General features: G+C 45.5%; 1 long non-coding RNA gene across 1 annotated transcript; it reads left to right on the plus strand.

Moving 5' to 3' along the window:
• The first annotated feature begins 1,998 nt into the window (after positions 1-1,998).
• Positions 1,999-10,072, plus strand: LOC143840747 (uncharacterized). Its single transcript, XR_013232372.1, has 3 exons — positions 1,999-2,169; positions 8,835-8,990; positions 9,442-10,072. It is a non-coding gene; the product is annotated as an uncharacterized LOC143840747 (long non-coding RNA).
• The last annotated feature ends 1,230 nt before the right edge of the window (positions 10,073-11,302 follow it).

An 11,302-nucleotide genomic window follows, 5' to 3' on the forward strand; every position in this document is an offset into this window, starting at 1 on the left:
GCCAAGGCATCTGCTGGGATATTTTAAAAAGCACTTCCCATGTAGTAGATTTCCTTGTTGGGTCTTCTGCTTGAATGAATCTCATTAATCTAATGGTAATACCCATGTTAGATTATATTAGTAAATCCACATTCCGACTTGCATTTGTACAACTCATACGCAATTCATGAACATTAATTTACATGAATAAATGCAATTATGTGGACTGCATAATTGCTAGGGGGGAACTGTTTGTTTGGAAGGATTTTTTTTTTTTACAAAGTCATGAGTTTTTTATGGACAGGGCTGGAATATGTAAGTGTCTGGAGGAATCTTCTAGCTCTAACCCAGTGGTTCTCAACCTTCGTAATGCCGCGACCCTTTAATACAGTTCCTCATTCTGTGGTGACCTCCAACCATAAAATGATGCAAGGGTTCTTTCACAGAAATTAAACCGAAACTGACCAATGGTGTGAAGATCCATTGTTCATGATTGTATATAAATTGGTTTTTTTCCCGGGGTTTCTCAGGCCAGTTCTGCCTCTTGTCCCACCATGCCAATCTCGTTCTTTTCCGCTGCTCCAGACAGACGAACGCTCAATCTTGATCTACCCTGCAAGGCTTTTGTGTAGATAGTGCCCCCCTGGCCAAGCTGCTTACCCTGCTGGGACCCCTGTGAAAGGATTGTTTGACTCGCAAAGGGGTCCCGACCCCCAGGTTGAGAACCTCTACTCTAAAGGGAGCTCCTTGGGTTGCGAATCTCCAAGTGGGGCCTGGGTATCTTCTGGAATTACAACTGATCACCAGATGACAGAAATCAGTTCCCCTGGAGAAAGAAGCAGAAGGAAGAGTTGGTTCTTATATGCCGCTTTTCTCTACCAGAAGGAGTCTCAAAGCGGCTTCCAATCGCCTTCCCTTTCCTCTCCCCACAACAGACACCCTGTGAGGGAGGGAGGCTGAGAGAGCGCTGATATTACTGTCCCATCAGAACAGCTTTATCAGTGCTGTGGCTGCATGTGGAGGGAGGAGCAGGGAATCAAACCCAGCTTGCCAGATTAGAAGTTTGCACTCCTAACCACCACACCAAGTTGGCTCTTGAAGGGTGTTGCTTCTTGGGGATGTTTTGAAGGGTGGACTGGCATTATACCTCACTCAGATCCCTCGCCTCCCTGTATCCGATGCTCCTCATGAACTGTCTCACCACAAGGCTGGCACCTCTAGGGGTTCCTTTACACAAAACCTTTCATGCATTCGTAAGATGACTGTATCAGTTGGCCCTAAGAATGCAGGAATCATAAGGAGGATATTTTTCCAGTTGAAGAGGATGTCAGAGAATGGAAAATTATGTGAATGTGTTGCTCTTTTCTACAAAGTTTTTTTTTTCTTTCTGGCATATTAGAAAATGAATGTGAATTATGCTGGCAGGAAATCAACGATGAATGAGAGAAAATAAATTCTAAGTACTACCCACTGGCCCAGTGGAAGACACTTACCTTATGAGCGCTTCCAAAGCAAGCCACGTGAATACCTGAGCTTGATCGCAAGAAAGCAGTCCAGAATGATCTAACAATGGGAAGCATAGCTATGGATGGAAACACACTTTGTACTCGGTGTGCGGAATAATAGAGAGGGCGGAAAACATTCCTATTGAGGCTTCTATACAAAACAGTGAGCCCAATGTATTTAACGGGATTGAATTCATAATGGAGACAAAAATGAAGCCGGTGAAATAGCTGCTCATTATGACACGTAAAGCTGAAACTGTTTAAAGCCATTTCAAATTTAGATAAACTTTTGGTGAGTAGAACAGCCAAAATTCGAATTATGCTCATAGCAGGGTGCCCCTTGCTACATGGTACAGCATCTGCTCCAAGCCATTCTTCCAGTCAATAAGCAGTCATTTAGTAAATATGCAGAATGCAGAAGAGGGTTTTTTTATTTGGATTTTTGCAATGGTGTTTCTTTAGAGATTTTGTTCCACATATAAAGCATGGTTCTTCATTTCATATATAGGTTCACTAAAAACAGAACACTTCAAAGACAGAGGTCCTCTGGCTGGGGAGGCAAGGACCAGACCAGGAAGTGTGTCTTCCCAGGATGGGCGGAGTGCAATTTACTGCTGCATAATTGGCCAGAAACATGGGAGTGATTTTTGGTACTTCCTTCAAGATGGAGGCTCAAGTCGCAACGGTAACACAGATGTTTACTACTAGTGCCTTCTCTGGCCCCAGAATGCCTAGCTACAATGATCCATGCATCAGTCACTTCCAGGCTAGATTACTGTAATTTGTTCTACACAGGCCTTCCCATGACCATACTCTGATATCTACAGCTGGTCCAGAACACGGCTGCCTAGGTTGTCACCCGGACACTGTGCAGAGTCCATATAAGACCAGTCAAATTCTGGATTTGGTTCAAGGTCTTGGTACTTAACTTCAAGGCCTTACGTGGTCCAGGACCTGCATGTCTAAAGGACTGCCTTTCTGAATATATTCCTCAGATAGCATTATGCTCAGCCAACGACAACCAGCTGCCTATACCTGGCTCCAAAGAAATACGTCAGGCCTCAACCAGTGCCTGAGGGAACAAGTTCCCCAAAGAGATCAGGGCCTTGATGGAGCTTGCTAGGTTCCACAGGGCCTGTAAGACAGAGGTTTTAAATATAGTGGTTTTAATTATAGTATTATTGTTTTATTGCAATGTAATGTTGTGGAAACTGGATTTTTGTTCACTGCTGCGAGACAGCAAACCTCAGAGGTAAACAAATCAAACAATAAACAAATGAATAGTTCCAACAGCTGCTAGCAAGGCTGCCGAGAGCCAACATTGCCCCTCGGACAAAAATTCCACTTGGACTACCCCTCACGTGACCCTGATCCGTCAAATAATGTAACAAAACAAGTCACCTGACTAGCTGTTACCATGCCTCAGTAATAATAGAAGAATCCACATGTCCATCTGTCTGTCCATTTGTGGCTAGCATTACTCATCAGAAAATAAAACTAGGAATCTCAAAATTGGCCACCCGCTTCCGGAGGAACACTCCCAATGCTGTTAAGTTCTAAAGGGTGTGCTTTTTTAAAAACTAGTTTGGGTCTATTGGGAAATATTTCAGCATCAGGGATGGGGGACAGCTGCCCTGAGTGGGTGTTAAGTGCTGAGTGACAGTTAAGCCATGAGACACACTCCTCCTCCAAGGCCTTACCAGAAATATATTATGTGGAACAGATGTCTGAAAATCACAGAAAGCAATACCGGTATGGTATCTGGATCCAGGATATTTCAGAAATCTCTGTTTTCTTGAGGTCCAATAGACCCGCAAAGAAAAGGACTGATTTTACTTAAGCTGCAAGTGGAGTCGGCCCCAGCCAAGGCGGTCCAGAGTTCTCAGTTCCCTCTTTCCCAGCTGATCTTTGGTATAGCTGAATATACCCGAATGGAAGTGTAAAACATTAGGCTTTATTTAAGCTCAGCTGTACCAGTAGCCAATCAAATCCTCTGATCTGAATCCAGCTTAAATAATATCCAGAAAACACCAGTAAGGTATTTTTCAGGGGGGTTTTTTTCAGCTTGATTTTTGCTGACTGCACGCCCCAACTGGGGATTAATTACCTTTTTAAGAGGCTGCATCCTAGCAGTCACATGAGCTGTGCCGGCTTGGTAGTGGGGTTTAGCTGCATCCGATAGGTGAGGCAAGGGTTTGCCTGCATCTAGTATATAAGGATATGCAAGTCTTTGCGGCCTTGTACTAAATTTACACAGAGGCAGGGAGAGTAAAAAGCAGAATTGTTTACTGTGCTCTGCCTTCCCTGCATCCCTAGTGGCTGCAGGGCAGAACTGAGTTAGACATTTTTTAAATGCATACCCAGTATGGTCCTGGCTTCAGGGTCTCTCTAGCTGACTCAGGCCCAGGGAATTTTGTCCCACCCCCACCCCTCGCTGTCAGGTATAAATCAACCTCAGTTTCTAGGCAACACATTTGAGAGTGTTTAACGTTACCAAGATTCTTTTTATACTAATTAGCTTTTGCATAAAAAATCTGCCCCACTCTCTTATATTTGCACCTCATGGCCCAAGATGTTTTTTGGAGGACCCAGGAAAACTTGACCAGCTGGCAGGATTCGCCACGCATTTTCCACTTTCTTGGCCTTTTAAAATCTGTGATAACTTAGGTACTGGGTGTAGCGCAAAGATGGAAAATTCATACATTCCTTTGAGAGCCACCTTGGTGTAATGGTTAAGAGCAGTGGCTTCTAATCTGGAGAGCCAGGTTTGTTCCCATGCTCCTCCACATGTGGCCAGCTGGGTGATCTTGGGCCAGTTGCAGTCCTGTTGTTAGTGCTGTTCTCACAGAGCAGTTATATCAGAGCTTTCTCAGTGTTACCTACCTCATATGGTGTCTGTTAGGGGGAGAGGAAAGGGAAGGCGAATGTAAGCTGCTTGAGACTCTTTCCAGTAGTGAAAAGCAGGGTAAAAAACCCCACTCTTCTTCTTCTTCTTCTTCTCACATTAGATGTTGGCCATGCATATTAGGAGCACTGCCAGCAGCCAATACTGCTGTAGGAGGGGTGCCATGGTTGTACTGTCTGAAATGACTACAGTGACTGGCCCGTAGTTCCCAAGCAAACTTAACAGCTGAGGGGTTTAAAACTGGGCTTCCTAGGTCTTGGTCTGAAACACAAACCACTAAACTGCTTTCTAGTTTTGGCTTTTATATGAGATTTGTTGGATTCTAAACCACATCATTAGCATCGTTAACCATTCCCGCGGAGCAGACTAAATAATACAGTAAGGGCCCGGAGGGAAGGGTGCCCATTGGACCCTTCTCCTGGACTGACAAGCGGAGGACCCAATCGGGAGGCGTGAAGTGAAGCCTCCCGATTGGGCCCTCCGCTTGTCAGTCCAGTTCCAAACCGCCAATAAGCAGCTGCGCTGTACGCGGCTGCTGATTGACTGCTTGGCCCAGCAAACACCAATTGGGAGGCGCAAAGCACCTCCCAACCCGTCCCATTCCCCACAAGGGCAAACCTTCACCTCATGGCGACCATTTCTCTGCTGGCCGCCGAGAGGGAAGGTAGGCCCGCGCCTCCCCGTCCCTTCCCCCGACTGTGGGACCAAAAAGGCTTCTGCAGGGCCGGGGACGGCGCTGGGCACCTCAGCGAGCCGCCCAGCACCGTCCCCGGCCCCGCAGAAGCCCACCCCGCTAGCGCCTGCTGTATTTTCGGAGCAGCGGGCTTTATTTCTAGTTCCTGTATAATTCGTATCTGAGGAAATCTATATCCTGAATAGTCATGATCTCACAGCTGTTAAATCCGTGGGTTCAGGGGCCAGGACATTGGGAGTTACCGTAATTTCAGCTCTTCATTGTGACCCCACCTCAGAGGCACAAGAGGCAAAGCTGAACCGGGAAACCCCCACAACCCCCAAACTTAGATACAGAGCAGAACAAAAGGATCTTCCCGCTAGCCAGAGCTATTGGTTAGTTTCATTTTAAATTGACTGGATCCTGTGGATGGATCTGATGCGCTCTGGCCAATCATGTATTCAGGATTACAGTCCTACCTCATACCCCAAGCTCAGTCCTCGGCAGGTCTACTTACACAACCACTACCATTCGCTATTGACGCCTGACAAACTCATTGCCTACCCATGCCCCTTGTAGAAAGGGAGTGCATAATGTTGTCTCTTTGTTAATGTCTTGGTGCAGAACGGTTCACATTCATCTTAGCAAAAACTGCCACGGTGACATATCTCAGAGGGCTCCTCCCTGTTTGCGTTCCGTTTACGAGTTGGAGGCTGTCCCTCTCTTTCACTCCACTGCATGTCACTTTGTTAAATGAAGAAACAGGCATCCTACTGGTTTCCTTAATCCGCTGCCACCAAGTGACACTCTGCCACCACACATGTGTTCTCTCCTTTTGGCAGTTACTTCATGAGCATCTGCTGCCCAAGGCCAGAGATAGCCGTCTGTGCTCTTTTATCTGACAGCAGCATCGGGCCGCTGAGGCGATCACCTTCTAAAGGTTCAGTTCCCCTCAACAGCTTGAGGCCTAGTCTTCGGGCCAAGCAGAAGGAAGCAAAAGAACGCAGCGGTTTGAGTCAGCATAGCGAAATGAAAATGAAAAATTGTGTTGGGCTGACCTCCCCAATACCGTAGTCCCTTCCCCTGGAAAGGCTCCAGAAAAGACTACCACAGGATGATACAGGCACAGTGAAACGTCCAGTACAAAAGACAAAAAAGTTATTAAAGGGACTGTTTTAGCTCAAAGAAAGTAGAGTGGAAACAATGAGAAATTGTTATAGTTCCTCAGGAGACCAGGCTTCCTTAGGAGGTGGTGGGTTCTCTTTCTTTGGAAGTTTTTAGGCAGAGGCTTCAGCAGATTGTGAGTGAGTGGGCTGGAAGGGTTGTGCCAGGGCTTGGCTCTTGTGGCCCTTTATTGCATGCCCAGGGAAATGCCAATTGCCACTTTGGGGTCGGGACACAGATTTCCTCCAGGCCAGACTGGCTAGGGATTCTGGTTTTCTTGAGGGGGGGGGCATCATCTGGGCATGGAATCGGGGTCACTGTGGGTGGGCAGGTAGTTGTGAGTTTTTGCTTTGTGCAGGAGGTTGGACTAGATGATCCTGAAGCACCCAATTCTATTATTTTAACTTTATTTTCATTGTATGCTAAGGGGCTTGTGGCAGCTCACAAAAGTTTATAAATCATATAAAATCAATAATTCATAAATACTACAATTATTAGCATTTAAATAAATCTCACTCTTTCAGACAAACCACCTCTTTCTTTGTAGAGAGAGAGAGGGCACATAGGGTACATCCATCATTGCTGGTAGTAGATGTTAGCTGTAAGTTGGATGTTTGAGGTAGGGAGGCCAGAATATTGTTATTTCTTTGCCTCAACCATAGCTCTTTCTTACAGGCCTGTTTAAGGTCCAATAGGACCCTGATTTTATTCCACAGAGCATTCTACCAACTGGTTGAGGCCAGTTGGATCGCTTTGAGGCTGGAGATTTTGAGCAGGCTTTGCCCACTAGATCTTAAACTTCTTGGGGAAACCTAGTGGAAAAGGAGGTTTCTTACAAATGTCCTGAACTATTTATGATTTTAAAGGTGAGAACCAGGTTTCTTACAAATGTCTTGAACTATTTATGACTTTAAAGGTGAGAACCAAAGGTGAGAACCAACACCTTGAACCTGACCCAGTCTTCAATCTGGAGCCGGTGTAGCTGGCCGAGCACAGATCAAATATGTGCTCTCCATTGGGTCCCTGTAAAGATTGGTGCAGTTGTGTTCTGGACCAGCTGAAGTTTCCAGCATAGCCTCAAGGGTAGCCCTGCATAAAGCAAGTTGTAGCAGTCTAGTCTAGAAGTGACTGTTGTATGGATTAGTGGTGGTTGTGGCTAGGTTGTGGCTAGGTTGGTGGCTAGGTTGGTGGCTAGTGGTGGCTAGGTTGACTGTTGACAAGATGCCAGTTGCTGTGCCTGGTGGAGATGGTCAAAAGCATGGCAGGCAATGTTTGTTACCTGGGCCTTCATAGAAAACAAAAGAGTCCAGGATCATGCCGAGGCTTCTAACAGAAATCAAAGTTGTTAACTAGACTCCTTCAACTCTGCTTAGACCAGTCTACCATGACCTCCAAACAACTGGCCAGTAAATCTGATGGTGTAGATGGGTAGTTGTCCATCAGCAGATACAGCTGGGTATCATCAGCATTTTGGTGACATCCCAGTCTGAAACTCAGGATTAGCTGGGGGAGGTTGTGTGTGTGTAGATGTTGAACAGCATAGGAGAGAATAGCTCCCAGTAGGACCCCTCATACTAGGGCATGCTGCTGGGAGGCTCTCTGCCCTTGCAACGCCTTCTGTCCCCAACCCTAGAGAGAGAAAGGATTGCAGCCATTTAAAAGCTGCCTCTTGAATCCCTGTGTTGGCTAGGCATTGGGAGAGTATTCTATGATCAGTGTCAATAGCCACTGTTAGATCTGGAAAGAACAGCAGCACCAACTTGCCTAGATCCAGCTGTTTTCCAAGATTGCCTGTGAGGGCAACCAAAGCTGTCTCCACCCCATAACCAGGTCAGAAGCTGATTTGGAATGGATCAAGAGCCGATGTTTTTCCAGGAAGCTCTATAGTTGTTCCACAACCGCATACTCAGCCACGTTACTCAGAAACAGCAACTGCAAAACTGGGTGGTAGTTGGCTAGGTTGGATGAATCTAGCATTGATTTTCTTTACTCAAAAGCAGCCAAACTACCACCTCCTTTAGTTTCTCCTGTAGTCCAAAGACATCTGGAGAGCTACAGTTGGGCCATCCCTGCATTACGGGGTTCTTGTGAGGATAAAATGGAGGACAGGAGGAAGAGGCCAGCTACTTTGTGTCCCCACCAGTGTCATGACTCACCATACAGCTCTGTCAGTCCTCAACCAGATCTAGCTAACAGAGAGTCTAAAGGAAACTCGAGAGCAGGTGATGAATGCCTCAGACTTTTGACTGGGAAAATGCCTGGGTTAGCCATAGCTGCAGACCCAAGCTTCACAGCCAGTACCACCCACCAGCACGGTAGTCGTCCTGTAGTCCTCCAGATGTCCATGGACTACAATTCCCATGAGCCCCTGCCAGCATTTGCTGGCAGGGGCTCATGGGAATTGTAATCCATGGACATCTGGAGGACTGAAAGTTGACTACCCCTGACCTAGACCTAACCATGCCTCTTGGACTCAGAGTGGTCTCTTCATTCCCTATACAGTGACCTCTGTTCTGAACTTGACTGTGGTCTGTGGACTTGCCTGGGATCCTTTTGTGCCTTGACCTCGGACCAGACCAGATCTTAGCTCTTCAACCTTGTCTTGCAGTGATACCTGGACTTCTTGTGTCAGACCGGAGACGTCTCTCAAAATCCAAGCACCAGGACCTTCCTGTTTGTCACTGGCCTTGGGCCTCTGGCCACGACCATGGACATGACAACTGGGGAGAAAGATGGAGTATAAATGAAGTCAAAGTAAGATAAAGTAAGTCTTTCCCAGAGGTTTCATGCTTTCACAGCCATTTCTGTCTCAAATTCCAAGTGTATCCGGTAGGCTGCTGCAGAATTAGTTGGACCTTTGGTCTGTTTCAGCAGGGCTGATCTCAAGAATGTATTTCTTAGCGTTTGATGTGCAAATCGGTCCTGCCCATTGAAGCAGCCTACAGTTCTGCCTACCTGTTACAAATAACAAGTGCCCTGAGGGTTGCCATGCTGACTGAAATACAGTGAGGAAAACCACCAGGTAGCAAAAATGTGTGTCCGTAGCAATGTTGGAGGCAGCTGTTAAATTACTTAGAAAAATTCGACCACGTAATGGCCAGTAATTTATGCAACTTTATTGCCCGATAATGTATGCAATCTATTTGTAGGTGGATGCAATAGGAAGGCAATCGCTTTCCCTGCATTAAAATTAATTTTAATTGTCTGTGTTACAGAGAACATTGCATCATTATTAACAACACACATTTCTGAATCTGCAAACAGTGCTACGTTACCATAATTATCAGAGGCAATGAACTTCAAACACTTAGCGCTGGAATTCACTGATGGAAGATGGTCCGCTGTGTTTCTTTCCCTCCCTTTGCTTGCCTCTGAACAGTCAAGAATCATGCATAATGTAACAGCCACCGGCTGCAGCTGCAAACAGCAGGCTTGCTCGTGAGGTATTTTAAATTTGTTTTTATTATATGCAGAAGTGGACTTTCATGTCCTCCCCAAAAGAACAAAGAAGCCAAAAGTGGCGATATTTTCAAAACATAATGGGGAATTAGCAAATGTTTGCATCCTGATTCCAATCATGGAAGAACTGATGTACAGGCTACCAAACATGAACAATGGATTGCTTTCTAATGGCATTTTGTGAGTTTTACAAAGAATATGGGCATTAAGAATGTGAGAGCAATGTGCAGAAAGGAGAATGTTTCTCTCCAGACAGTAGTTATACTGTTTATGGACTGGCATATTATACCAAACATGAAGATAATTAAACAAGGGGAGGTGGGGTGTCGAGGACAGGATATTGCCCTTCTCACACCCAAAGGAACCTGCTTGGCAGATTTCACATAGATAGGACAAAGGCCCCTGGTTTTATAGATAATTAAATCAAAGCATATTTCCAGCTGTAATGTCTGTCTTTGTTTTCGTCCAACTGGGATGAAATTTGTTTTCATCCAACTGGGACCGGATCACTTATGCGAGGACTCGTGGCTGCCAATTTCACAGAGATCAAAGGATGGCTCCCAGTTTATAGGTAAATTACATTCAAAGCACGTACCAGAAATAAAATAACTGGTTTGATCATTTGAATGCTTTATTGATGCCAGTTTCATTGATAATTCAGCTGTCTGGATCTCTCCTGGTTATGTGTCTCATCTTCCCCTGGCCACAAAAGCCAGAAATGTAACAGGAAATGCAGGGACCCTACAAACAATTGTAGGAAGGAGGCCATTCCATCTCCTAACTGGAAGTCACCCACCCCCCAGTCCACCAGATTCTATAACCTCTTGAGCTTCAGCAGGCTAGATTTCTCCCCCTTCTGACTCACTCTTAGCTGCCTCAAACCTAGCGTATTAAACTTATCTCAGAGGTTTTGCATTGTGGTATCTTTCTTTTTGTCAGTTTACAATATCCTAGTGTACTGCCTATCTGTAGGATTCCCCTGTGTTTGCAAAGACCCTCAACCTCTTCCAGGGGTGCCCTGCCTTCATGTGTTGTGATACTTGTGATGACACTGTGCAAACATATCTGTTGAGTTCTTCACTATGAAAGATGAACTCCAAGTTGGAGGTGATTTTTCCAGGGGGAAAAAAGCTATGGTTGAATACACAACATGGCACTTAAAACACTTCTCCGCCCTACTCCCATTGTCTAAATCGGGGATAGTCAAACTGCAGCCCTCCAGATGTCCATGGACTACAATTCCCATAAGCCCTTGCCAGCATTCACTCATGGGAATTGTAGTCCATGGACATCTGAAGGGCCGCAGTTTGACCCCCCCTGGTCTAAATCAATCAATGGTATCAGGTTTCTGCCATGCAAAGCATAGAAAATTATTTTTTCCTTTTTTTTCCTTTTTTATCACTTGGTAATCATACAGAAGGTTAATTGACATTTCAACCATTCTGCAGTTTACTGTGCCTATGCGCCGCATCATGCATGTATGATTTTGGTCTCAGTCTACAGAGAAGCTGAAGAGTGAGTCTGTTTTTGGTGGGGATTAGTTTAAATCCCTGAGTTCAGAGACCAAGAAAGGGAATTCATTTCAGCTCTTTATTGTGACATTAGTTCTAAGGTACA

The sequence above is a fragment of the Paroedura picta genome, chromosome 6 (assembly GCF_049243985.1).
Source record: "Paroedura picta isolate Pp20150507F chromosome 6, Ppicta_v3.0, whole genome shotgun sequence".
Taxonomy (NCBI): Eukaryota; Metazoa; Chordata; class Lepidosauria; order Squamata; family Gekkonidae; genus Paroedura; species Paroedura picta.